This window comes from Watersipora subatra, chromosome 1 (genome assembly GCF_963576615.1).
Source record: "Watersipora subatra chromosome 1, tzWatSuba1.1, whole genome shotgun sequence".
NCBI classification, from domain to species: Eukaryota; Metazoa; Bryozoa; class Gymnolaemata; order Cheilostomatida; family Watersiporidae; genus Watersipora; species Watersipora subatra.
This window is the reverse complement of record NC_088708.1, coordinates 54,813,488-54,837,072: the sequence shown is the minus strand read 5'-3', so window position 1 is coordinate 54,837,072 and position 23,585 is coordinate 54,813,488. Positions and strand designations below refer to the sequence as shown.

Sequence of the window (23,585 nt, the reverse complement as noted above, 5' to 3'; positions counted from 1 at the left end):
GTTTTGTAACACAATAAAAATGTGCTCCAGGTGAGGCTCGAACTCACAGCCTCTGCATCTCATACTGTTTATAAGTACAGCGCGCTAACCGATTGCGCCACTGGAGCTTGTGGTTTAGATACTTGTGACAAAAATTTTCCACTGCGAATTTCCACTAACATCATGTTTTGTAACACAATAAAGTTTTGCTCCAGGTGAGGCTCGAACTCACAGCCTCTGCATCTCATACTGTTTATAAGGACAGCGCACTAACCGATTGCACCACTGGAGCTTGTGGTTTAGATATTTGTGACAGAATTTTCCGATTACGACTTCCTACTAACATTATGTTTTGTAACACAATAATAATGTGCTCCAGGTGAGGCTCGAACTCACAGCCTCTGCATCTCATACTGTTTATAAGTACAGCGCGCTAACCGATTGCGCCACTGGAGCTTGTGGTTTAGATATTTGTGACAAAATTTCCCCATTACGACTTTCTACTATCATTATGTTTTGTAACACAATAAAAATGCGCTCCAGGTGAGGCTCGAACTCACAGCCTCTACATCTCATACTGTTTATAAGTACAGCGGGCTAACCAATTGCACCACTGGAGCTTGTGGTTTAGATATTTCTGACAAAATTTTCCCATTACGACTTTCTACTATCATTATGTTTTGTAACACAATAAAAATGCGCTCCAGGTGAGGCTCGAACTCACAGCCTCTGCATCTCATACTGTTTATAAGTACAGCGCACTAACTGATTGCACCACTGGAGCTTGTGGTTTAGATATTTGTGACAAAGTTTTCCCATTACGACTTTCCACTAACATAATGTTTGTAACACAATAAAAATGTGGTCCAGGTGAGGCTCGATCTCACAGCCTCTGCATCTCATACTGTTTATAAGTACAGCGCGCTAACCGATTGCGCCACTGTAGCTTGTGGTTTAGATATTTGTGACAGAATTTTCCGATTACGACTTCCTGCTAACATTATGTTTTGTAACACAATAATAATGTGCTCCAGGTGAGGCTCGAACTCACAGCCTCTGCATCTCATACTGTTTATAAGTACAGCGCACTAACCGATTGCACCACTGGAGCTTGTGATTTAGATATTTGTGACAAAATTTTCCCATTACGACTTTCTACTATCATTATGTTTTGTAACACAATAAAAATGCGCGCCAGGTGAGGCTCGAACTCACAGACTCTGCATCTCATACTGTTTATAAGTACAGCGGGCTAACCAATTGCGCCACTGGAGCTTGTGGTTTAGATATTTGTGACAAAATTTTCCCATTACGACTTTCTACTATCATTATGTTTTGAAACACAATAAAAATGTGGTCAAGGTGAGGCTCGAACTCACAACCGCTGCATCTCATACTGATTATAAATACAGCGGGCTAACCAATTGCGCCACTGGAGCTTGTGGTTTAGATATTTGTGACAAAATTTTCCCATTACGACTTTCTACTATCATTATGTTTTGTAACACAATAAAAATGCGCTCCAGGTGAGGCTCGAACTCACAGCCTCTGCATCTCATACTGTTTATAAGTACAGCGCACTAACCGATTGCACCACTGGAGCTTGTGATTTAGATATTTGTGACAAAATTTTCCCGTTGCGAATTTCTACTGATATTATGTTTTGTAACACAATTTTAATGTGCTCCAGGTGAAGCTCGAACTCACAGCCTCTGCATGTCATACTGTTTATAAGTACAGCGCGCTAACCGATTGCGCCACTGGAGCTTGTGGTTTAGATATTTGTGACAAAAATTTTCCATTGCGAATTTCCACTAACATCATGTTTTGTAACACAATGAAGTTTTGCTCCAGGTGAGGCTCGAACTCACAGCCTCTGCATCTCATACTGTTTATAAGGACAGCGCACTAACCGATTGCACCACTGGAGCTTGTGGTTTAGATATTTGTGACAGAATTTTCCGATTACGACTTCCTACTAACATTATGTTTTGTAACACAATAATAATGTGCTCCAGGTGAGGCTCGAACTCACAGCCTCTGCATCTCATACTGTTTATAAGTACAGCGCGCTAACCGATTGCGCCACTGGAGCTTGTGGTTGAGATATTTGTGACAAAAATTTGCCATTCCGAATTTCTACTAACATTATGTTTTGTAAAACAATAAAATTGTGCTCCAGGTGAAGCTCGAACTCACAGTCTCTGCATGTCATACTGATTATAAGTTCAGCGCACTAACCAATTGCATGACTGGAGCTTGAGATTTAGGTACAAATCACCAAATTTTTCCATTGCGACTTTCTACTAATATTATGTTTTGTAAAACAATAAAAATGTGCTCCAGGTGAGGCTCGAACTCACAGCCTCTGCATCTCCTACTGTTTTTAGGTACAGCTCACTAACCGATTGCACCACTGGAGCTTGTGATTTAGATATTTGTGACAAAAATTTCCCGTTGCGAATTTCTACTGATATTATGTTTTGTAACACAATAATAATGTACTCCAGGTGAAGCTCGAACTCACAGCCTCTGCATCTCATACTGTTTATAAGTACAGCGCGCTAACCGATTGCGCCACTGGAGCTTGTGGTTTAGATATTTGTGACAAAAATTTGCCATTCCGAATTTCTACTAACATTATGTTTTGTAACACAATAAAAATGTGCTCCAGGTGAGGCTCGAATTCACAGCCTCTGCATGTCATACTGATTATAAGTACAGCGCACTTACCAATTGCATGACTGGAGCTTGAGATTAAGGTACAAATCACCAAATTTTTCCATTGCGACTTTCTACTAACATTATGTTTTGTAAAACAATAAAAATGTGCTCCAGGTGAGGCTCGAACTCACAGCCTCTGCATCTCATACTGTTTTTAAGTACAGCTCACTAACCAATTGCACCACTGGAGCTTGTGATTTCGGTATTTGTGACAAACTTTTCCCATTGCGACTTTCTACTAACATTATGTTTTGTAACACAATAATAATGTGCTCCAGGTGAAGCTCGAACTCACAGCCTCTGCATCTCATACTGATTATAAGTACAGCGCACTAACCGATTGCACCACTGGAGCTTGTGGTTTAGATATTTGTGACAAAACTTTCCCATTACGACTTTCTACTATCATAATGTTTTGTAACACAATAAAAATGTGCTCCAGGTGAGGCTCGAACTCACAGCCTCTGCATCTCATACTGTTTATAAGTACAGCGCGCTAACCGATTGCACCACTGGAGCTTGTGGTTTAGATATTTGTGACAAAATTTTCCCATTACGACTTCCTACTATCATAATGTTTTGTCACAATAAAATTGTGCTCCAGGTGAGGCTCGAACGCACAGCCTCTGCATGTCATACTGATTATAAGATTAGCACACTAACCATTTGCATGACTGGAGCTTGTTATTTGGGTACAATTCACCAAATATTTCCATTGCGAATTTCTACTAACATCGTGTTTTGTAACACAATAATAATGTGCTCCAGGTGAGGCTCCAACTCACAGCATCTGCATCTCATACTGTTTATAAGTACAGCGCACTAACCGATTGCACCACTGGAGCTTGTGTTTTAGATATTTGTGACAAAGTTTTCCCATTACGACTTTCCACTAACATAATGTTTGTAACACAATAAAAATGTGGTCCAGGTGAGGCTCGAACTCACAGCCTCTGCATCTCATACTGTTTATAAGTACAGCGCGCTAACCGATTGCGCCACTGTAGCTTGTGGTTTAGATATTTGTGACAGAATTTTCCGATTACGACTTCCTGCTAACATTATGTTTTGTAACACAATAATAATGTGCTCCAGGTGAGGCTCGAACTCACAGCCTCTGCATCTCATACTGTTTATAAGTACAGCGCACTAACCGATTGCACCACTGGAGCTTGTGATTTAGATATTTGTGACAAAAATTTCCCGTTGCGAATTTCTACTGATATTATGTTTTGTAACACAATAATAAAGTGCTCCAGGTGAAGCTCGAACTCACAGCCTCTGCATCTCATACTGTTTATAAGTACAGCGCACTAACCGATTGCACCACTGGAGCTTGTGGTTTAGATATTTGTTACAAAGATTTGCCATTCCGAATTTCTACTAACATTATGTTTTGTAACACAATAAAGTTTTGCTCCAGGTGAGGCTCGAACTCACAGCCTCTGCATCTCATACTGTTTATAAGTACAGCGCGCTAACCGATTGCGCCACTGGAGCTTGCGGTTGAGATATTTGTGACAACAATTTGCCATTACGACTTTCTACTATCATTATGTTTTGTAACACAATAAAAATGCGCTCCAGGTGAGGCTCGAACTCACAGCCTCTGCATCTCATACTGTTTATAAGTACAGCGCACTAACTGATTGCACCACTGGAGCTTGTGGTTTAGATATTTGTGACAAAGTTTTCCCATTACGACTTTCCACTAACATAATGTTTGTAACACAATAAAAATGTGGTCCAGGTGAGGCTCGATCTCACAGCCTCTGCATCTCATACTGTTTATAAGTACAGCGCACTAACCGATTGCGCCACTGTAGCTTGTGGTTTAGATATTTGTGACAGAATTTTCCGATTACGACTTCCTGCTAACATTATGTTTTGTAACACAATAATAATGTGCTCCAGGTGAGGCTCGAACTCACAGCCTCTGCATCTCATACTGTTTATAAGTACAGCGCACTAACCGATTGCACCACTGGAGCTTGTGATTTAGATATTTGTGACAAAATTTTCCCATTACGACTTTCTACTATCATTATGTTTTGTAACACAATAAAAATGCGCTCCAGGTGAGGCTCGAACTCACAGCCTCTGCATCTCATACTGTTTATAAGTACAGCGGGCTAACCAATTGCGCCACTGGAGCTTGTGGTTTAGATATTTGTGACAAAATTTTCCCATTACGACTTTCTACTATCATTATGTTTTGTAACACAATAAAAATGTGGTCAAGGTGAGGCTCGAACTCACAACCGCTGCATCTCATACTGATTATAAATACAGCGGGCTAACCAATTGCGCCACTGGAGCTTGTGGTTTAGATATTTGTAACAAAATTTTCCCATTACGACTTTCTACTATCATTATGTTTTGTAACACAATAAAAATGCGCTCCAGGTGAGGCTCGAACTCACAGCCTCTGCATCTCATACTGTTTATAAGTACAGCGCACTAACCGATTGCACCACTGGAGCTTGTGATTTAGATATTTGTGACAAAAATTTCCCGTTGCGAATTTCTACTGATATTATGTTCTGTAACACAATTATAATGTGCTCCAGGTGAAGCTCGAACTCACAGCCTCTGCATCTCATACTGTTTATAAGTACAGCGCGCTAACCGATTGCGCCACTGGAGCTTGTGGTTTAGATATTTGTGACAAAAATTTTCCATTGCGAATTTCCACTAACATCATGTTTTGTAACACAATGAAGTTTTGCTCCAGGTGAGGCTCGAACTCACAGCCTCTGCATCTCATACTGTTTATAAGGACAGCGCACTAACCGATTGCACCACTGGAGCTTGTGGTTTAGATATTTGTGACAGAATTTTCCGATTACGACTTCCTACTAACATTATGTTTTGTAACACAATAATAATGTGCTCCAGGTGAGGCTCGAACTCACAGCCTCTGCATCTCATACTGTTTATAAGTACAGCGCGCTAACCGATTGCGCCACTGGAGCTTGTGGTTGAGATATTTGTGACAAAAATTTGCCATTCCGAATTTCTACTAACATTATGTTTTGTAAAACAATAAAATTGTGCTCCAGGTGAAGCTCGAACTCACAGTCTCTGCATGTCATACTGATTATAAGTTCAGCGCACTAACCAATTGCATGACTGGAGCTTGAGATTTAGGTACAAATCACCAAATTTTTCCATTGCGACTTTCTACTAATATTATGTTTTGTAAAACAATAAAAATGTGCTCCAGGTGAGGCTCGAACTCACAGCCTCTGCATCTCCTACTGTTTTTAGGTACAGCTCACTAACCGATTGCACCACTGGAGCTTGTGATTTAGATATTTGTGACAAAAATTTCCCGTTGCGAATTTCTACTGATATTATGTTTTGTAACACAATAATAATGTACTCCAGGTGAAGCTCGAACTCACAGCCTCTGCATCTCATACTGTTTATAAGTACAGCGCGCTAACCGATTGCGCCACTGGAGCTTGTGGTTTAGATATTTGTGACAAAAATTTGCCATTCCGAATTTCTACTAACATTATGTTTTGTAACACAATAAAAATGTGCTCCAGGTGAGGCTCGAATTCACAGCCTCTGCATGTCATACTGATTATAAGTACAGCGCACTTACCAATTGCATGACTGGAGCTTGAGATTAAGGTACAAATCACCAAATTTTTCCATTGCGACTTTCTACTAACATTATGTTTTGTAAAACAATAAAAATGTGCTCCAGGTGAGGCTCGAACTCACAGCCTCTGCATCTCATACTGTTTTTAAGTACAGCTCACTAACCAATTGCACCACTGGAGCTTGTGATTTCGGTATTTGTGACAAACTTTTCCCATTGCGACTTTCTACTAACATTATGTTTTGTAACACAATAATAATGTGCTCCAGGTGAAGCTCGAACTCACAGCCTCTGCATCTCATACTGATTATAAGTACAGCGCACTAACCGATTGCACCACTGGAGCTTGTGGTTTAGATATTTGTGACAAAACTTTCCCATTACGACTTTCTACTATCATAATGTTTTGTAACACAATAAAAATGTGCTCCAGGTGAGGCTCGAACTCACAGCCTCTGCATCTCATACTGTTTATAAGTACAGCGCGCTAACCGATTGCACCACTGGAGCTTGTGGTTTAGATATTTGTGACTAAATTTTCCCATTACGACTTCCTACTATCATAATGTTTTGTCACAATAAAATTGTGCTCCAGGTGAGGCTCGAACGCACAGCCTCTGCATGTCATACTGATTATAAGATTAGCACACTAACCATTTGCATGACTGGAGCTTGTTATTTGGGTACAATTCACCAAATATTTCCATTGCGAATTTCTACTAACATCGTGTTTTGTAACACAATAATAATGTGCTCCAGGTGAGGCTCCAACTCACAGCATCTGCATCTCATACTGTTTATAAGTACAGCGCACTAACCGATTGCACCACTGGAGCTTGTGTTTTAGATATTTGTGACAAAGTTTTCCCATTACGACTTTCCACTAACATAATGTTTGTAACACAATAAAAATGTGGTCCAGGTGAGGCTCGAACTCACAGCCTCTGCATCTCATACTGTTTATAAGTACAGCGCGCTAACCGATTGCGCCACTGTAGCTTGTGGTTTAGATATTTGTGACAGAATTTTCCGATTACGACTTCCTGCTAACATTATGTTTTGTAACACAATAATAATGTGCTCCAGGTGAGGCTCGAACTCACAGCCTCTGCATCTCATACTGTTTATAAGTACAGCGCACCAACCGATTGCACCACTGGAGCTTGTGATTTAGATATTTGTGACAAAAATTTCCCGTTGCGAATTTCTACTGATATTATGTTTTGTAACACAATAATAATGTGCTCCAGGTGAAGCTCGAACTCACAGCCTCTGCATCTCATACTGTTTATAAGTACAGCGCACTAACCGATTGCACCACTGGAGCTTGTGGTTTAGATATTTGTGACAAAGATTTGCCATTCCGAATTTCTACTAACATTATGTTTTGTAACACAATAAAGTTTTGCTCCAGGTGAGGCTCGAACTCACAGCCTCTGCATCTCATACTGTTTATAAGTACAGCGCGCTAACCGATTGCACCACTGGAGCTTGCGGTTGAGATGTTTGTGACAACAATTTGCCATTCCGAATTTCTACTAACATTATGTTTTGTAACACAATAAAAATGTGCTCCAGGTGAGGCTCGAACTCACAGCCTCTGCATGTCATACTGATTATAAGTTCAGCGCACTTACCAATTGCATGACTGGAGCTTGAGATTTAGGTACAAATCACCAAATTTTTCCATTGCGACTTTCTACTAACATTATGTTTTGTAAAACAATAAAAATGTGCTCCAGGTGAGGCTCGAACTCACAGCCTCTGCATCTCATACTGTTTATAAGTACATCGCGCTAACCGATTGCACCACTGGAGCTAGTGCTTTAGATATTTGTGGCAAATGTTTCCAATTGCGACTTTCTACTGACACTATGTTTTGGAACACAATAATAATGTGCTCCCGGTGAGGCTCGATCTCACAGCCTCTGCATCTCATACTGTTTATAAGTACAGCGCGCTAACCGATTGCACCACTGGATCTTGTGGTTTAGATATTTGTGACAAAAATTTGCCATTGCGAATTTTTACTAACATTATGTTTTGTAACGCAATAAAAATGTGCTCCAGGTGAGGCTCGAACTCACAGTCTCTGCATGTCATACTGATTATAAGATCAGCACACCAAACATTTGCATGACTGGAGCTTGTGATTTGGGTACAAATCACCAAATTTTTCTATTGCAAATTTCTACTGACACTGTATTTCTACACTATATTTTGTAACACAATAATAATGTGCTCCAGGTGAGGCTGTTTATAAGTACAGCGCGCTAACCGATTGCGCCACTGGAGCTTGTGGTTTAGATATTTGTGACAAAGTTTTCCCATTACGACTTTCTACTATCATAATGTTTTGTAACACAATAAAATTGTGCTACAGGTGAGGCTCGAACTCACAGCCTCTGCATCTCATACTGTTTTTAAGTACAGCTCACTAACCAATTGCACCACTGGAGCTTGTGATTTCGGTATTTGTGACAAACTTTTCCCATTGCGACTTTCTATTATCATTTTGTTTTGTAACACAATAAAAATGTGGTCAAGGTGAGGCTCGAACTCACAGCCTCTGCATCTCATACTGTTTATAAGTACAGCGCACTAACCGATTGCACCACTGGAGCTTGTGGTTTAGATATTTTTGAGAAAATTTTCCCATTACGACTTCCTACTATCATAATGTTTTGTCACACAATAAAAATGTGCTCCAGGTGAGGCTCGAACTCACAGCCTCTGCATGTCATACTGATTATAAGATCAGCACACCAAACATTTGCATGACTGGAGCTTGTGATTTGGGTACAATTCACCAAATATTTCCTTTGCGAATTTCTACTAACATCATGTTTTGTAACACAATAATAATGTGCTCTAGGTGAAGCTCGAACTCACAGCCTCTGCATCTCATACTGTTTATAAGTACAGCGCGCTAACCGATTGCGCCACTGGAGCTTGTGGTTTAGATATTTGTGACAAAAATTTTCCATTGCGAATTTCCACTAACATCATGTTTTGTAACACAATAAAGTTTTGCTCCAGGTGAGGCTCGAAGTCACAGCCTCTGCATCTCATACTGTTTATAAGGACAGCGCACTAACCGATTGCACCACTGGAGCTTGTGGTTTAGATATTTGTGACAAAATTTCCCCATTACGACTTTCTACTATCATTATGTTTTGTAACACAATAAAAATGCGCTCCAGGTGAGGCTCGAACTCACAGCCTCTACATCTCATACTGTTTATAAGTACAGCGGGCTAACCAATTGCACCACTGGAGCTTGTGGTTTAGATATTTGTGACAAAATTTTCCCATTACGACTTTCTACTATCATTATGTTTTGTAACACAATAAAAATGCGCTCCAGGTGAGGCTCGAACTCACAGCCTCTGCATCTCATACTGTTTATAAGTACAGCGCACTAACTGATTGCACCACTGGAGCTTGTGGTTTAGATATTTGTGACAAAGTTTTGCCATTACGACTTTCCACTAACATAATGTTTGTAACACAATAAAAATGTGGTCCAGGTGAGGCTCGATCTCACAACCTCTGCATCTCATACTGTTTATAAGTACAGCGCGCTAACCGATTGCGCCACTGTAGCTTGTGGTTTAGATATTTGTGACAGAATTTTCCGATTACGACTTCCTGCTAACATTATGTTTTGTAACACAATAATAATGTGCTCCAGGTGAGGCTCGAACTCACAGCCTCTGCATCTCATACTGTTTATAAGTACAGCGCACTAACCGATTGCACCACTGGAGCTTGTGATTTAGATATTTGTGACAAAATTTTCCCATTACGACTTTCTACTATCATTATGTTTTGTAACACAATAAAAATGCGCTCCAGGTGAGGCTCGAACTCACAGCCTCTGCATCTCATACTGTTTATAAGTACAGCGGGCTAACCAATTGCGCCACTGGAGCTTGTGGTTTAGATATTTGTGACAAAATTTTCCCATTACGACTTTCTACTATCATTTTGTTTTGTAACACAATAAAAATGTGGTCAAGGTGAGGCTCGAACTCATAACCGCTGCGTCTCATACTGATTATAAATACAGCGGGCTAACCAATTGCGCCACTGGAGCTTGTGGTTTAGATATTTGTGACAAAATTTTCCCATTACGACTTTCTACTATCATTATGTTTTGTAACACAATAAAAATGCGCTCCAGGTGAGGCTCGAACTCACAGCCTCTGCATCTCATACTGTTTATAAGTACAGCGCGCTAACCGATTGCACCACTGGAGCTTGTGATTTAGATATTTGTGACAAAAATTTCCCGTTGCGAATTTCTACTGATATTATGTTTTGTAACACAATTATAATGTGCTCCAGGTGAAGCTCGAACTCACAGCCTCTGCATCTCATACTGTTTATAAGTACAGCGCGCTAACCGATTGCGCCACTGGAGCTTGTGGTTTAGATATTTGTGACAAAAATTTTCCATTGCGAATTTCCACTAACATCATGTTTTGTAACACAATGAAGTTTTGCTCCAGGTGAGGCTCGAACTCACAGCCTCTGCATCTCATACTGTTTATAAGGACAGCGCACTAACCGATTGCACCACTGGAGCTTGTGGTTTAGATATTTGTGACAGAATTTTCCGATTACGACTTCCTACTAACATTATGTTTTGTAACACAATAAAGTTTTGCTCCAGGTGAGGCTCGAACTCACAGCCTCTGCATCTCATACTGTTTATAAGTACAGCGCGCTAACCGATTGCGCCACTGGAGCTTGCGGTTGAGATATTTGTGACAACAATTTGCCATTCCGAATTTCTACTAACATTATGTTTTGTAACACAATAAAAATGTGCTCCAGGTGAGGCTCGAACTCACAGCCTCTGCATGTCATACTGATTATAAGTTCAGCGCACTTACCAATTGCATGACTGGAGCTTGAGATTTAGGTACAAATCACCAAATTTTTCCATTGCGACTTTCTACTAACATTATGTTTTGTAAAACAATAAAAATGTGCTCCAGGTGAGGCTCGAACTCACAGCCTCTGCATCTCATACTGTTTATAAGTACATCGCGCTAACCGATTGCACCACTGGAGCTAGTGCTTTAGATATTTGTGGCAAATGTTTCCAATTGCGACTTTCTACTGACACTATGTTTTGGAACACAATAATAATGTGCTCCCGGTGAGGCTCGATCTCACAGCCTCTGCATCTCATACTGTTTATAAGTACAGCGCGCTAACCGATTGCACCACTGGATCTTGTGGTTTAGATATTTGTGACAAAAATTTGCCATTGCGAATTTTTACTAACATTATGTTTTGTAACGCAATAAAAATGTGCTCCAGGTGAGGCTCGAACTCACAGTCTCTGCATGTCATACTGATTATAAGATCAGCACACCAAACATTTGCATGACTGGAGCTTGTGATTTGGGTACAAATCACCAAATTTTTCTATTGCAAATTTCTACTGACACTGTATTTCTACACTATATTTTGTAACACAATAATAATGTGCTCCAGGTGAGGCTGTTTATAAGTACAGCGCGCTAACCGATTGCGCCACTGGAGCTTGTGGTTTAGATATTTGTGACAAAGTTTTCCCATTACGACTTTCTACTATCATAATGTTTTGTAACACAATAAAATTGTGCTACAGGTGAGGCTCGAACTCACAGCCTCTGCATCTCATACTGTTTATAAGTACAGCGCACTAACCGATTGCACCACTGGAGCTTGTGGTTTAGATATTTGTGAGAAAATTTTCCCATTACGACTTCCTACTATCATAATGTTTTGTCACACAATAAAAATGTGCTCCAGGTGAGGCTCGAACTCACAGCCTCTGCATGTCATACTGATTATAAGATCAGCACACCAAACATTTGCATGACTGGAGCTTGTGATTTGGGTACAATTCACCAAATATTTCCTTTGCGAATTTCTACTAACATCATGTTTTGTAACACAATAATAATGTGCTCTAGGTGAAGCTCGAACTCACAGCCTCTGCATCTCATACTGTTTATAAGTACAGCGCGCTAACCGATTGCGCCACTGGAGCTTGTGGTTTAGATATTTGTGACAAAAATTTTCCATTGCGAATTTCCACTAACATCATGTTTTGTAACACAATAAAGTTTTGCTCCAGGTGAGGCTCGAAGTCACAGCCTCTGCATCTCATACTGTTTATAAGGACAGCGCGCTAACCGATTGCGCCACTGGAGCTTGTAGTTTAGATTTTTGTGACAAAAATTTTCCATTGCGAATTTCCACTAACATCATGTTTTGTAACACAATGAAGTTTTGCTCCAGGTGAGGCTCGAACTCACAGCCTCTGCATCTCATACTGTTTATAAGGACAGCGCACTAACCGATTGCACCACTGGAGCTTGTGGTTTAGATATTTGTGACAGAATTTTCCGATTACGACTTCCTACTAACATTATGTTTTGTAACACAATAATAATGTGCTCCAGGTGAGGCTCGAACTCACAGCCTCTGCATCTCATACTGTTTATAAGTACAGCGCGCTAACCGATTGCACCACTGGATCTTGTGGTTTAGATATTTGTGACAAAAATTTGCCATTGCGAATTTTTACTAACATTATGTTTTGTAACGCAATAAAAATGTGCTCCAGGTGAGGCTCGAACTCACAGTCTCTGCATGTCATACTGATTATAAGATCAGCACACCAAACATTTGCATGACTGGAGCTTGTGATTTGGGTACAAATCACCAAATTTTTCTCTTGCAAATTTCTACTGACACTGTATTTCTACACTATATTTTGTAACACAATAATAATGTGCTCCAGGTGAGGCTGTTTATAAGTACAGCGCGCTAACCGATTGCGCCACTGGAGCTTGTGGTTGAGATATTTGTGACAAAGTTTTCCCATTACGACTTTCTACTATCATAATGTTTTGTAACACAATAAAATTGTGCTACAGGTGAGGCTCGAACTCACAGCCTCTGCATCTCATACTGTTTTTAAGTACAGCTCACTAACCAATTGCACCACTGGAGCTTGTGATTTCGGTATTTGTGACAAACTTTTCCCATTGCGACTTTCTATTATCATTTTGTTTTGTAACACAATAAAAATGTGGTCAAGGTGAGGCTCGAACTCACAGCCTCTGCATCTCATACTGTTTATAAGTACAGCGCACTAACCGATTGCACCACTGGAGCTTGTGGTTTAGATATTTTTGAGAAAATTTTCCCATTACGACTTCCTACTATCATAATGTTTTGTCACACAATAAAAATGTGCTCCAGGTGAGGCTCGAACTCACAGCCTCTGCATGTCATACTGATTATAAGATCAGCACACCAAACATTTGCATGACTGGAGCTTGTGATTTGGGTACAATTCACCAAATATTTCCTTTGCGAATTTCTACTAACATCATGTTTTGTAACACAATAATAATGTGCTCTAGGTGAAGCTCGAACTCACAGCCTCTGCATCTCATACTGTTTATAAGTACAGCGCGCTAACCGATTGCGCCACTGGAGCTTGTGGTTTAGATATTTGTGACAAAAATTTTCCATTGCGAATTTCCACTAACATCATGTTTTGTAACACAATAAAGTTTTGCTCCAGGTGAGGCTCGAAGTCACAGCCTCTGCATCTCATACTGTTTATAAGGACAGCGCACTAACCGATTGCACCACTGGAGCTTGTGGTTTAGATATTTGTGACAAAATTTCCCCATTACGACTTTCTACTATCATTATGTTTTGTAACACAATAAAAATGCGCTCCAGGTGAGGCTCGAACTCACAGCCTCTACATCTCATACTGTTTATAAGTACAGCGGGCTAACCAATTGCACCACTGGAGCTTGTGGTTTAGATATTTGTGACAAAATTTTCCCATTACGACTTTCTACTATCATTATGTTTTGTAACACAATAAAAATGCGCTCCAGGTGAGGCTCGAACTCACAGCCTCTGCATCTCATACTGTTTATAAGTACAGCGCACTAACTGATTGCACCACTGGAGCTTGTGGTTTAGATATTTGTGACAAAGTTTTGCCATTACGACTTTCCACTAACATAATGTTTGTAACACAATAAAAATGTGGTCCAGGTGAGGCTCGATCTCACAACCTCTGCATCTCATACTGTTTATAAGTACAGCGCGCTAACCGATTGCGCCACTGTAGCTTGTGGTTTAGATATTTGTGACAGAATTTTCCGATTACGACTTCCTGCTAACATTATGTTTTGTAACACAATAATAATGTGCTCCAGGTGAGGCTCGAACTCACAGCCTCTGCATCTCATACTGTTTATAAGTACAGCGCACTAACCGATTGCACCACTGGAGCTTGTGATTTAGATATTTGTGACAAAATTTTCCCATTACGACTTTCTACTATCATTATGTTTTGTAACACAATAAAAATGCGCTCCAGGTGAGGCTCGAACTCACAGCCTCTGCATCTCATACTGTTTATAAGTACAGCGGGCTAACCAATTGCGCCACTGGAGCTTGTGGTTTAGATATTTGTGACAAAATTTTCCCATTACGACTTTCTACTATCATTATGTTTTGTAACACAATAAAAATGTGGTCAAGGTGAGGCTCGAACTCATAACCGCTGCGTCTCATACTGATTATAAATACAGCGGGCTAACCAATTGCGCCACTGGAGCTTGTGGTTTAGATATTTGTGACAAAATTTTCCCATTACGACTTTCTACTATCATTATGTTTTGTAACACAATAAAAATGCGCTCCAGGTGAGGCTCGAACTCACAGCCTCTGCATCTCATACTGTTTATAAGTACAGCGCACTAACCGATTGCACCACTGGAGCTTGTGATTTAGATATTTGTGACAAAAATTTCCCGTTGCGAATTTCTACTGATATTATGTTTTGTAACACAATTATAATGTGCTCCAGGTGAAGCTCGAACTCACAGCCTCTGCATCTCATACTGTTTATAAGTACAGCGCGCTAACCGATTGCGCCACTGGAGCTTGTGGTTTAGATATTTGTGACAAAAATTTTCCATTGCGAATTTCCACTAACATCATGTTTTGTAACACAATGAAGTTTTGCTCCAGGTGAGGCTCGAACTCACAGCCTCTGCATCTCATACTGTTTATAAGGACAGCGCACTAACCGATTGCACCACTGGAGCTTGTGGTTTAGATATTTGTGACAGAATTTTCCGATTACGACTTCCTACTAACATTATGTTTTGTAACACAATAATAATGTGCTCCAGGTGAGGCTCGAACTCACAGCCTCTGCATCTCATACTGTTTATAAGTACAGCGCGCTAACCGATTGCGCCACTGGAGCTTGTGGTTGAGATATTTGTGACAAAAATTTGCCATTCCGAATTTCTACTAACATTATGTTTTGTAAAACAATAAAATTGTGCTCCAGGTGAAGCTCGAACTCACAGTCTCTGCATGTCATACTGATTATAAGTTCAGCGCACTAACCAATTGCATGACTGGAGCTTGAGATTTAGGTACAAATCACCAAATTTTTCCATTGCGACTTTCTACTAATATTATGTTTTGTAAAACAATAAAAATGTGCTCCAGGTGAGGCTCGAACTCACGTCCTCTGCATCTCCTACTGTTTTTAGGTACAGCTCACTAACCGATTGCACCACTGGAGCTTGTGATTTAGATATTTGTGACAAAAATTTCCCGTTGCGAATTTCTACTGATATTATGTTTTGTAACACAATAATAATGTACTCCAGGTGAAGCTCGAACTCACAGCCTCTGCATCTCATACTGTTTATAAGTACAGCGCGCTAACCGATTGCGCCACTGGAGCTTGTGGTTTAGATATTTGTGACAAAAATTTGCCATTCCGAATTTCTACTAACATTATGTTTTGTAACACAATAAAAATGTGCTCCAGGTGAGGCTCGAATTCACAGCCTCTGCATGTCATACTGATTATAAGTACAGCGCACTTACCAATTGCATGACTGGAGCTTGAGATTAAGGTACAAATCACCAAATTTTTCCATTGCGACTTTCTACTAACATTATGTTTTGTAAAACAATAAAAATGTGCTCCAGGTGAGGCTCGAACTCACAGCCTCTGCATCTCATACTGTTTTTAAGTACAGCTCACTAACCAATTGCACCACTGGAGCTTGTGATTTCGGTATTTGTGACAAACTTTTCCCATTGCGACTTTCTACTAACATTATGTTTTGTAACACAATAATAATGTGCTCCAGGTGAAGCTCGAGCTCACAGCCTCTGCATCTCATACTGATTATAAGTACAGCGCACTAACCGATTGCACCACTGGAGCTTGTGGTTTAGATATTTGTGACAAAACTTTCCCATTACGACTTTCTACTATCATAATGTTTTGTAACACAATAAAAATGTGCTCCAGGTGAGGCTCGAACTCACAGCCTCTGCATCTCATACTGTTTATAAGTACAGCGCGCTAACCGATTGCACCACTGGAGCTTGTGGTTTAGATATTTGTGACAAAATTTTCCCATTACGACTTCCTACTATCATAATGTTTTGTCACAATAAAATTGTGCTCCAGGTGAGGCTCGAACGCACAGCCTCTGCATGTCATACTGATTATAAGATTAGCACACTAACCATTTGCATGACTGGAGCTTGTTATTTGGGTACAATTCACCAAATATTTCCATTGCGAATTTCTACTAACATCGTGTTTTGTAACACAATAATAATGTGCTCCAGGTGAGGCTCCAACTCACAGCATCTGCATCTCATACTGTTTATAAGTACAGCGCACTAACCGATTGCACCACTGGAGCTTGTGTTTTAGATATTTGTGACAAAGTTTTCCCATTACGACTTTCCACTAACATAATGTTTGTAACACAATAAAAATGTGGTCCAGGTGAGGCTCGAACTCACAGCCTCTGCATCTCATACTGTTTATAAGTACAGCGCGCTAACCGATTGCGCCACTGTAGCTTGTGGTTTAGATATTTGTGACAGAATTTTCCGATTACGACTTCCTGCTAACATTATGTTTTGTAACACAATAATAATGTGCTCCAGGTGAGGCTCGAACTCACAGCCTCTGCATCTCATACTGTTTATAAGTACCGCGCACTAACCGATTGCGCCACTGGAGCTTGTGGTTTAGATATTTGTGACAAAGATTTGCCATTCCGAATTTCTACTAACATTATGTTTTGTAACACAATAAAGTTTTGCTCCAGGTGAGGCTCGAACTCACAGCCTCTGCATCTCATACTGTTTATAAGTACAGCGCGCTAACCGATTGCGCCACTGGAGCTTGCGGTTGAGATATTTGTGACAACAATTTGCCATTCCGAATTTCTACTAACATTATGTTTTGTAACACAATAAAAATGTGCTCCAGGTGAGGCTCGAACTCACAGCCTCTGCATGTCATACTGATTATAAGTTCAGCGCACTTACCAATTGCATGACTGGAGCTTGAGATTTAGGTACAAATCACCAAATTTTTCCATTGCGACTTTCTACTAACATTATGTTTTGTAAAACAATAAAAATGTGCTCCAGGTGAGGCTCGAACTCACAGCCTCTGCATCTCATACTGTTTATAAGTACATCGCGCTAACCGATTGCACCACTGGAGCTAGTGCTTTAGATATTTGTGGCAAATGTTTCCAATTGCGACTTTCTACTGACACTATGTTTTGGAACACAATAATAATGTGCTCCCGGTGAGGCTCGATCTCACAGCCTCTGCATCTCATACTGTTTATAAGTACAGCGCGCTAACCGATTGCACCACTGGATCTTGTGGTTTAGATATTTGTGACAAAAATTTGCCATTGCGAATTTTTACTAACATTATGTTTTGTAACGCAATAAAAATGTGCTCCAGGTGAGGCTCGAACTCACAGTCTCTGCATGTCATACTGATTATAAGATCAGCACACCAAACATTTGCATGACTGGAGCTTGTGATTTGGGTACAAATCACCAAATTTTTCTATTGCAAATTTCTACTGACACTGTATTTCTACACTATATTTTGTAACACAATAATAATGTGCTCCAGGTGAGGCTGTTTATAAGTACAGCGCGCTAACCGATTGCGCCTCTGGAGCTTGTGGTTTAGATATTTGTGACAAAGTTTTCCCATTACGACTTTCTACTATCATAATGTTTTGTAACACAATAAAATTGTGCTACAGGTGAGGCTCGAACTCACAGCCTCTGCATCTCATACTGTTTATAAGTACAGCGCACTAACCGATTGCACCACTGGAGCTTGTGGTTTAGATATTTGTGAGAAAATTTTCCCATTACGACTTCCTACTATCATAATGTTTTGTCACACAATAAAAATGTGCTCCAGGTGAGGCTCGAACTCACAGCCTCTGCATGTCATACTGATTATAAGATCAGCACACCAAACATTTGCATGACTGGAGCTTGTGATTTGGGTACAATTCACCAAATATTTCCTTTGCGAATTTCTACTAACATCATGTTTTGTAACACAATAATAATGTGCTCTAGGTGAAGCTCGAACTCACAGCCTCTGCATCTCATACTGTTTATAAGTACAGCGCGCTAACCGATTGCGCCACTGGAGCTTGTGGTTTAGATATTTGTGACAAAAATTTTCCATTGCGAATTTCCACTAACATCATGTTTTGTAACACAATAAAGTTTTGCTCCAGGTGAGGCTCGAAGTCACAGCCTCTGCATCTCATACTGTTTATAAGGACAGCGCGCTAACCGATTGCGCCACTGGAGCTTGTAGTTTAGATTTTTGTGACAAAAATTTTCCATTGCGAATTTCCACTAACATCATGTTTTGTAACACAATGAAGTTTTGCTCCAGGTGAGGCTCGAACTCACAGCCTCTGCATCTCATACTGTTTATAAGGACAGCGCACTAACCGATTGCACCACTGGAGCTTGTGATTTAGATATTTGTGACAGAATTTTCCGATTACGACTTCCTACTAACATTATGTTTTGTAACACAATAATAATGTGCTCCAGGTGAGGCTCGAACTCACAGCCTCTGCATCTCATACTGTTTATAAGTACAGCGCGCTAACCGATTGCGCCACTGGAGCTTGTGGTTGAGATATTTGTGACAAAAATTTGCCATTCCGAATTTCTACTAACATTATGTTTTGTAAAACAATAAAATTGTGCTCCAGGTGAAGCTCGAACTCACAGTCTCTGCATGTCATACTGATTATAAGTTCAGCGCACTAACCAATTGCATGACTGGAGCTTGAGATTTAGGTACAAATCACCAAATTTTTCCATTGCGACTTTCTACTAATATTATGTTTTGTAAAACAATAAAAATGTGCTCCAGGTGAGGCTCGAACTCACGTCCTCTGCATCTCCTACTGTTTTTAGGTACAGCTCACTAACCGATTGCACCACTGGAGCTTGTGATTTAGATATTTGTGACAAAAATTTCCCGTTGCGAATTTCTACTGATATTATGTTTTGTAACACAATAATAATGTACTCCAGGTGAAGCTCGAACTCACAGCCTCTGCATCTCATACTGTTTATAAGTACAGCGCGCTAACCGATTGCGCCACTGGAGCTTGTGGTTTAGATATTTGTGACAAAAATTTGCCATTCCGAATTTCTACTAACATTATGTTTTGTAACACAATAAAAATGTGCTCCAGGTGAGGCTCGAATTCACAGCCTCTGCATGTCATACTGATTATAAGTACAGCGCACTTACCAATTGCATGACTGGAGCTTGAGATTAAGGTACAAATCACCAAATTTTTCCATTGCGACTTTCTACTAACATTATGTTTTGTAAAACAATAAAAATGTGCTCCAGGTGAGGCTCGAACTCACAGCCTCTGCATCTCATACTGTTTTTAAGTACAGCTCACTAACCAATTGCACCACTGGAGCTTGTGATTTCGGTATTTGTGACAAACTTTTCCCATTGCGACTTTCTACTAACATTATGTTTTGTAACACAATAAAAATGTGCTCCAGGTGAGGCTCGAACTCACAGCCTCTGCATCTCATACTGTTTATAAGTACAGCGCGCTAACCGATTGCACCACTGGAGCTTGTGGTTTAGATATTTGTGACAAAATTTTCCCATTACGACTTCCTACTATCATAATGTTTTGTCACAATAAAATTGTGCTCCAGGTGAGGCTCGAACGCACAGCCTCTGCATGTCATACTGATTATAAGATTAGCACACTAACCATTTGCATGACTGGAGCCTGTTATTTGGGTACAATTCACCAAATATTTCCATTGCGAATTTCTACTAACATCGTGTTTTGTAACACAATAATAATGTGCTCCAGGTGAGGCTCCAACTCACAGCATCTGCATCTCATACTGTTTATAAGTACAGCGCACTAACCGATTGCACCACTGGAGCTTGTGTTTTAGATATTTGTGACAAAGTTTTCCCATTACGACTTTCCACTAACATAATGTTTGTAACACAATAAAAATGTGGTCCAGGTGAGGCTCGAACTCACAGCCTCTGCATCTCATACTGTTTATAAGTACAGCGCGCTAACCGATTGCGCCACTGTAGCTTGTGGTTTAGATATTTGTGACAGAATTTTCCGATTACGACTTCCTGCTAACATTATGTTTTGTAACACAATAATAATGTGCTCCAGGTGAGGCTCGAACTCACAGCCTCTGCATCTCATACTGTTTATAAGTACAGCGCACTAACCGATTGCACCACTGGAGCTTGTGATTTAGATATTTGTGACAAAAATTTCCCGTTGCGAATTTCTACTGATATTATGTTTTGTAACACAATAATAATGTGCTCCAGGTGAAGCTCGAACTCACAGCCTCTGCATCTCATACTGTTTATAAGTACCGCGCACTAACCGATTGCGCCACTGGAGCTTGTGGTTTAGATATTTGTGACAAAGATTTGCCATTCCGAATTTCTACTAACATTATGTTTTGTAACACAATAAAGTTTTGCTCCAGGTGAGGCTCGAACTCACAGCCTCTGCATCTCATACTGTTTATAAGTACAGCGCGCTAACCGATTGCGCCACTGGAGCTTGCGGTTGAGATATTTGTGACAACAATTTGCCATTCCGAATTTCTACTATCATAATGTTTTGTCACACAATAAAAATGTGCTCCAGGTGAGGCTCGAACTCACAGCCTCTGCATGTCATACTGATTATAAGATCAGCACACCAAACATTTGCATGACTGGAGCTTGTGATTTGGGTACAATTCACCAAATATTTCCTTTGCGAATTTCTACTAACATCATGTTTTGTAACACAATAATAATGTGCTCTAGGTGAAGCTCGAACTCACAGCCTCTGCATCTCATACTGTTTATAAGTACAGCGCGCTAACCGATTGCGCCACTGGAGCTTGTGGTTTAGATATTTGTGACAAAAATTTTCCATTGCGAATTTCCACTAACATCATGTTTTGTAACACAATAAAGTTTTGCTCCAGGTGAGGCTCGAAGTCACAGCCTCTGCATCTCATACTGTTTATAAGGACAGCGCACTAACCGATTGCACCACTGGAGCTTGTGGTTTAGATATTTGTGACAAAATTTCCCCATTACGACTTTCTACTATCATTATGTTTTGTAACACAATAAAAATGCGCTCCAGGTGAGGCTCGAACTCACAGCCTCTACATCTCATACTGTTTATAAGTACAGCGGGCTAACCAATTGCACCACTGGAGCTTGTGGTTTAGATATTTGTGACAAAATTTTCCCATTACGACTTTCTACTATCATTATGTTTTGTAACACAATAAAAATGCGCTCCAGGTGAGGCTCGAACTCACAGCCTCTGCATCTCATACTGTTTATAAGTACAGCGCACTAACTGATTGCACCACTGGAGCTTGTGGTTTAGATATTTGTGACAAAGTTTTGCCATTACGACTTTCCACTAACATAATGTTTGTAACACAATAAAAATGTGGTCCAGGTGAGGCTCGATCTCACAACCTCTGCATCTCATACTGTTTATAAGTACAGCGCGCTAACCGATTGCGCCACTGTAGCTTGTGGTTTAGATATTTGTGACAGAATTTTCCGATTACGACTTCCTGCTAACATTATGTTTTGTAACACAATAATAATGTGCTCCAGGTGAGGCTCGAACTCACAGCCTCTGCATCTCATACTGTTTATAAGTACAGCGCACTAACCGATTGCACCACTGGAGCTTGTGATTTAGATATTTGTGACAAAATTTTCCCATTACGACTTTCTACTATCATTATGTTTTGTAACACAATAAAAATGCGCTCCAGGTGAGGCTCGAACTCACAGCCTCTGCATCTCATACTGTTTATAAGTACAGCGGGCTAACCAATTGCGCCACTGGAGCTTGTGGTTTAGATATTTGTGACAAAATTTTCCCATTACGACTTTCTACTATCATTATGTTTTGTAACACAATAAAAATGTGGTCAAGGTGAGGCTCGAACTCATAACCGCTGCGTCTCATACTGATTATAAATACAGCGGGCTAACCAATTGCGCCACTGGAGCTTGTGGTTTAGATATTTGTGACAAAATTTTCCCATTACGACTTTCTACTATCATTATGTTTTGTAACACAATAAAAATGCGCTCCAGGTGAGGCTCGAACTCACAGCCTCTGCATCTCATACTGTTTATAAGTACAGCGCACTAACCGATTGCACCACTGGAGCTTGTGATTTAGATATTTGTGACAAAAATTTCCCGTTGCGAATTTCTACTGATATTATGTTTTGTAACACAATTATAATGTGCTCCAGGTGAAGCTCGAACTCACAGCCTCTGCATCTCATACTGTTTATAAGTACAGCGCGCTAACCGATTGCGCCACTGGAGCTTGTGGTTTAGATATTTGTGACAAAAATTTTCCATTGCGAATTTCCACTAACATCATGTTTTGTAACACAATGAAGTTTTGCTCCAGGTGAGGCTCGAACTCACAGCCTCTGCATCTCATACTGTTTATAAGGACAGCGCACTAACCGATTGCACCACTGGAGCTTGTGGTTTAGATATTTGTGACAGAATTTTCCGATTACGACTTCCTACTAACATTATGTTTTGTAACACAATAATAATGTGCTCCAGGTGAGGCTCGAACTCACAGCCTCTGCATCTCATACTGTTTATAAGTACAGCGCGCTAACCGATTGCGCCACTGGAGCTTGTGGTTGAGATATTTGTGACAAAAATTTGCCATTCCGAATTTCTACTAACATTATGTTTTGTAAAACAATAAAATTGTGCTCCAGGTGAAGCTCGAACTCA

General features: G+C 40.2%; 21 non-coding genes across 21 annotated transcripts; all 21 read right to left on the bottom strand.

Annotated features, from left to right (window-relative positions):
• Nucleotides 1-22: 22 nt before the first annotated feature.
• Nucleotides 23-107, bottom strand: Trnai-uau (transfer RNA isoleucine (anticodon UAU)). Its single transcript is given in 2 exon segments — nucleotides 23-58; nucleotides 70-107. It is a non-coding gene; the product is annotated as a tRNA-Ile (tRNA).
• A 243-nt stretch (nucleotides 108-350) lies between these two features.
• Trnai-uau (transfer RNA isoleucine (anticodon UAU)) lies at nucleotides 351-435 on the bottom strand. The gene is given in 2 exon segments: nucleotides 351-386; nucleotides 398-435. It is a non-coding gene; the product is annotated as a tRNA-Ile (tRNA).
• A 1,554-nt stretch (nucleotides 436-1,989) lies between these two features.
• Trnai-uau (transfer RNA isoleucine (anticodon UAU)) lies at nucleotides 1,990-2,074 on the bottom strand. Its single transcript is given in 2 exon segments — nucleotides 1,990-2,025; nucleotides 2,037-2,074. It is a non-coding gene; the product is annotated as a tRNA-Ile (tRNA).
• Nucleotides 2,075-3,137: 1,063 nt separating this feature from the next.
• Nucleotides 3,138-3,222, bottom strand: Trnai-uau (transfer RNA isoleucine (anticodon UAU)). Its single transcript is given in 2 exon segments — nucleotides 3,138-3,173; nucleotides 3,185-3,222. It is a non-coding gene; the product is annotated as a tRNA-Ile (tRNA).
• An 896-nt stretch (nucleotides 3,223-4,118) lies between these two features.
• On the bottom strand, nucleotides 4,119-4,203 carry Trnai-uau (transfer RNA isoleucine (anticodon UAU)). The gene is given in 2 exon segments: nucleotides 4,119-4,154; nucleotides 4,166-4,203. It is a non-coding gene; the product is annotated as a tRNA-Ile (tRNA).
• A 1,390-nt stretch (nucleotides 4,204-5,593) lies between these two features.
• Trnai-uau (transfer RNA isoleucine (anticodon UAU)) lies at nucleotides 5,594-5,678 on the bottom strand. Its single transcript is given in 2 exon segments — nucleotides 5,594-5,629; nucleotides 5,641-5,678. It is a non-coding gene; the product is annotated as a tRNA-Ile (tRNA).
• A 1,063-nt stretch (nucleotides 5,679-6,741) lies between these two features.
• Trnai-uau (transfer RNA isoleucine (anticodon UAU)) lies at nucleotides 6,742-6,826 on the bottom strand. The gene is given in 2 exon segments: nucleotides 6,742-6,777; nucleotides 6,789-6,826. It is a non-coding gene; the product is annotated as a tRNA-Ile (tRNA).
• An 896-nt stretch (nucleotides 6,827-7,722) lies between these two features.
• Trnai-uau (transfer RNA isoleucine (anticodon UAU)) lies at nucleotides 7,723-7,807 on the bottom strand. Its single transcript is given in 2 exon segments — nucleotides 7,723-7,758; nucleotides 7,770-7,807. It is a non-coding gene; the product is annotated as a tRNA-Ile (tRNA).
• A 1,212-nt stretch (nucleotides 7,808-9,019) lies between these two features.
• Trnai-uau (transfer RNA isoleucine (anticodon UAU)) lies at nucleotides 9,020-9,268 on the bottom strand. Its single transcript has 2 exons — nucleotides 9,231-9,268; nucleotides 9,020-9,055 (listed from the first exon to the last, which is right to left on the bottom strand). It is a non-coding gene; the product is annotated as a tRNA-Ile (tRNA).
• Nucleotides 9,269-10,986: 1,718 nt separating this feature from the next.
• On the bottom strand, nucleotides 10,987-11,071 carry Trnai-uau (transfer RNA isoleucine (anticodon UAU)). The gene is given in 2 exon segments: nucleotides 10,987-11,022; nucleotides 11,034-11,071. It is a non-coding gene; the product is annotated as a tRNA-Ile (tRNA).
• A 1,048-nt stretch (nucleotides 11,072-12,119) lies between these two features.
• On the bottom strand, nucleotides 12,120-12,368 carry Trnai-uau (transfer RNA isoleucine (anticodon UAU)). Its single transcript has 2 exons — nucleotides 12,331-12,368; nucleotides 12,120-12,155 (listed from the first exon to the last, which is right to left on the bottom strand). It is a non-coding gene; the product is annotated as a tRNA-Ile (tRNA).
• A 1,212-nt stretch (nucleotides 12,369-13,580) lies between these two features.
• On the bottom strand, nucleotides 13,581-13,829 carry Trnai-uau (transfer RNA isoleucine (anticodon UAU)). The gene is made up of 2 exons: nucleotides 13,792-13,829; nucleotides 13,581-13,616 (listed from the first exon to the last, which is right to left on the bottom strand). It is a non-coding gene; the product is annotated as a tRNA-Ile (tRNA).
• Nucleotides 13,830-15,547: 1,718 nt separating this feature from the next.
• Trnai-uau (transfer RNA isoleucine (anticodon UAU)) lies at nucleotides 15,548-15,632 on the bottom strand. The gene is given in 2 exon segments: nucleotides 15,548-15,583; nucleotides 15,595-15,632. It is a non-coding gene; the product is annotated as a tRNA-Ile (tRNA).
• A 1,063-nt stretch (nucleotides 15,633-16,695) lies between these two features.
• On the bottom strand, nucleotides 16,696-16,780 carry Trnai-uau (transfer RNA isoleucine (anticodon UAU)). The gene is given in 2 exon segments: nucleotides 16,696-16,731; nucleotides 16,743-16,780. It is a non-coding gene; the product is annotated as a tRNA-Ile (tRNA).
• A 732-nt stretch (nucleotides 16,781-17,512) lies between these two features.
• Nucleotides 17,513-17,597, bottom strand: Trnai-uau (transfer RNA isoleucine (anticodon UAU)). Its single transcript is given in 2 exon segments — nucleotides 17,513-17,548; nucleotides 17,560-17,597. It is a non-coding gene; the product is annotated as a tRNA-Ile (tRNA).
• Nucleotides 17,598-18,645: 1,048 nt separating this feature from the next.
• Nucleotides 18,646-18,894, bottom strand: Trnai-uau (transfer RNA isoleucine (anticodon UAU)). Its single transcript has 2 exons — nucleotides 18,857-18,894; nucleotides 18,646-18,681 (listed from the first exon to the last, which is right to left on the bottom strand). It is a non-coding gene; the product is annotated as a tRNA-Ile (tRNA).
• Nucleotides 18,895-19,301: 407 nt separating this feature from the next.
• On the bottom strand, nucleotides 19,302-19,386 carry Trnai-uau (transfer RNA isoleucine (anticodon UAU)). Its single transcript is given in 2 exon segments — nucleotides 19,302-19,337; nucleotides 19,349-19,386. It is a non-coding gene; the product is annotated as a tRNA-Ile (tRNA).
• An 899-nt stretch (nucleotides 19,387-20,285) lies between these two features.
• On the bottom strand, nucleotides 20,286-20,370 carry Trnai-uau (transfer RNA isoleucine (anticodon UAU)). The gene is given in 2 exon segments: nucleotides 20,286-20,321; nucleotides 20,333-20,370. It is a non-coding gene; the product is annotated as a tRNA-Ile (tRNA).
• Nucleotides 20,371-21,266: 896 nt separating this feature from the next.
• Nucleotides 21,267-21,351, bottom strand: Trnai-uau (transfer RNA isoleucine (anticodon UAU)). Its single transcript is given in 2 exon segments — nucleotides 21,267-21,302; nucleotides 21,314-21,351. It is a non-coding gene; the product is annotated as a tRNA-Ile (tRNA).
• Nucleotides 21,352-21,430: 79 nt separating this feature from the next.
• Nucleotides 21,431-21,679, bottom strand: Trnai-uau (transfer RNA isoleucine (anticodon UAU)). The gene is made up of 2 exons: nucleotides 21,642-21,679; nucleotides 21,431-21,466 (listed from the first exon to the last, which is right to left on the bottom strand). It is a non-coding gene; the product is annotated as a tRNA-Ile (tRNA).
• Nucleotides 21,680-23,397: 1,718 nt separating this feature from the next.
• Nucleotides 23,398-23,482, bottom strand: Trnai-uau (transfer RNA isoleucine (anticodon UAU)). The gene is given in 2 exon segments: nucleotides 23,398-23,433; nucleotides 23,445-23,482. It is a non-coding gene; the product is annotated as a tRNA-Ile (tRNA).
• Between the last annotated feature and the right edge of the window lie 103 nt (nucleotides 23,483-23,585).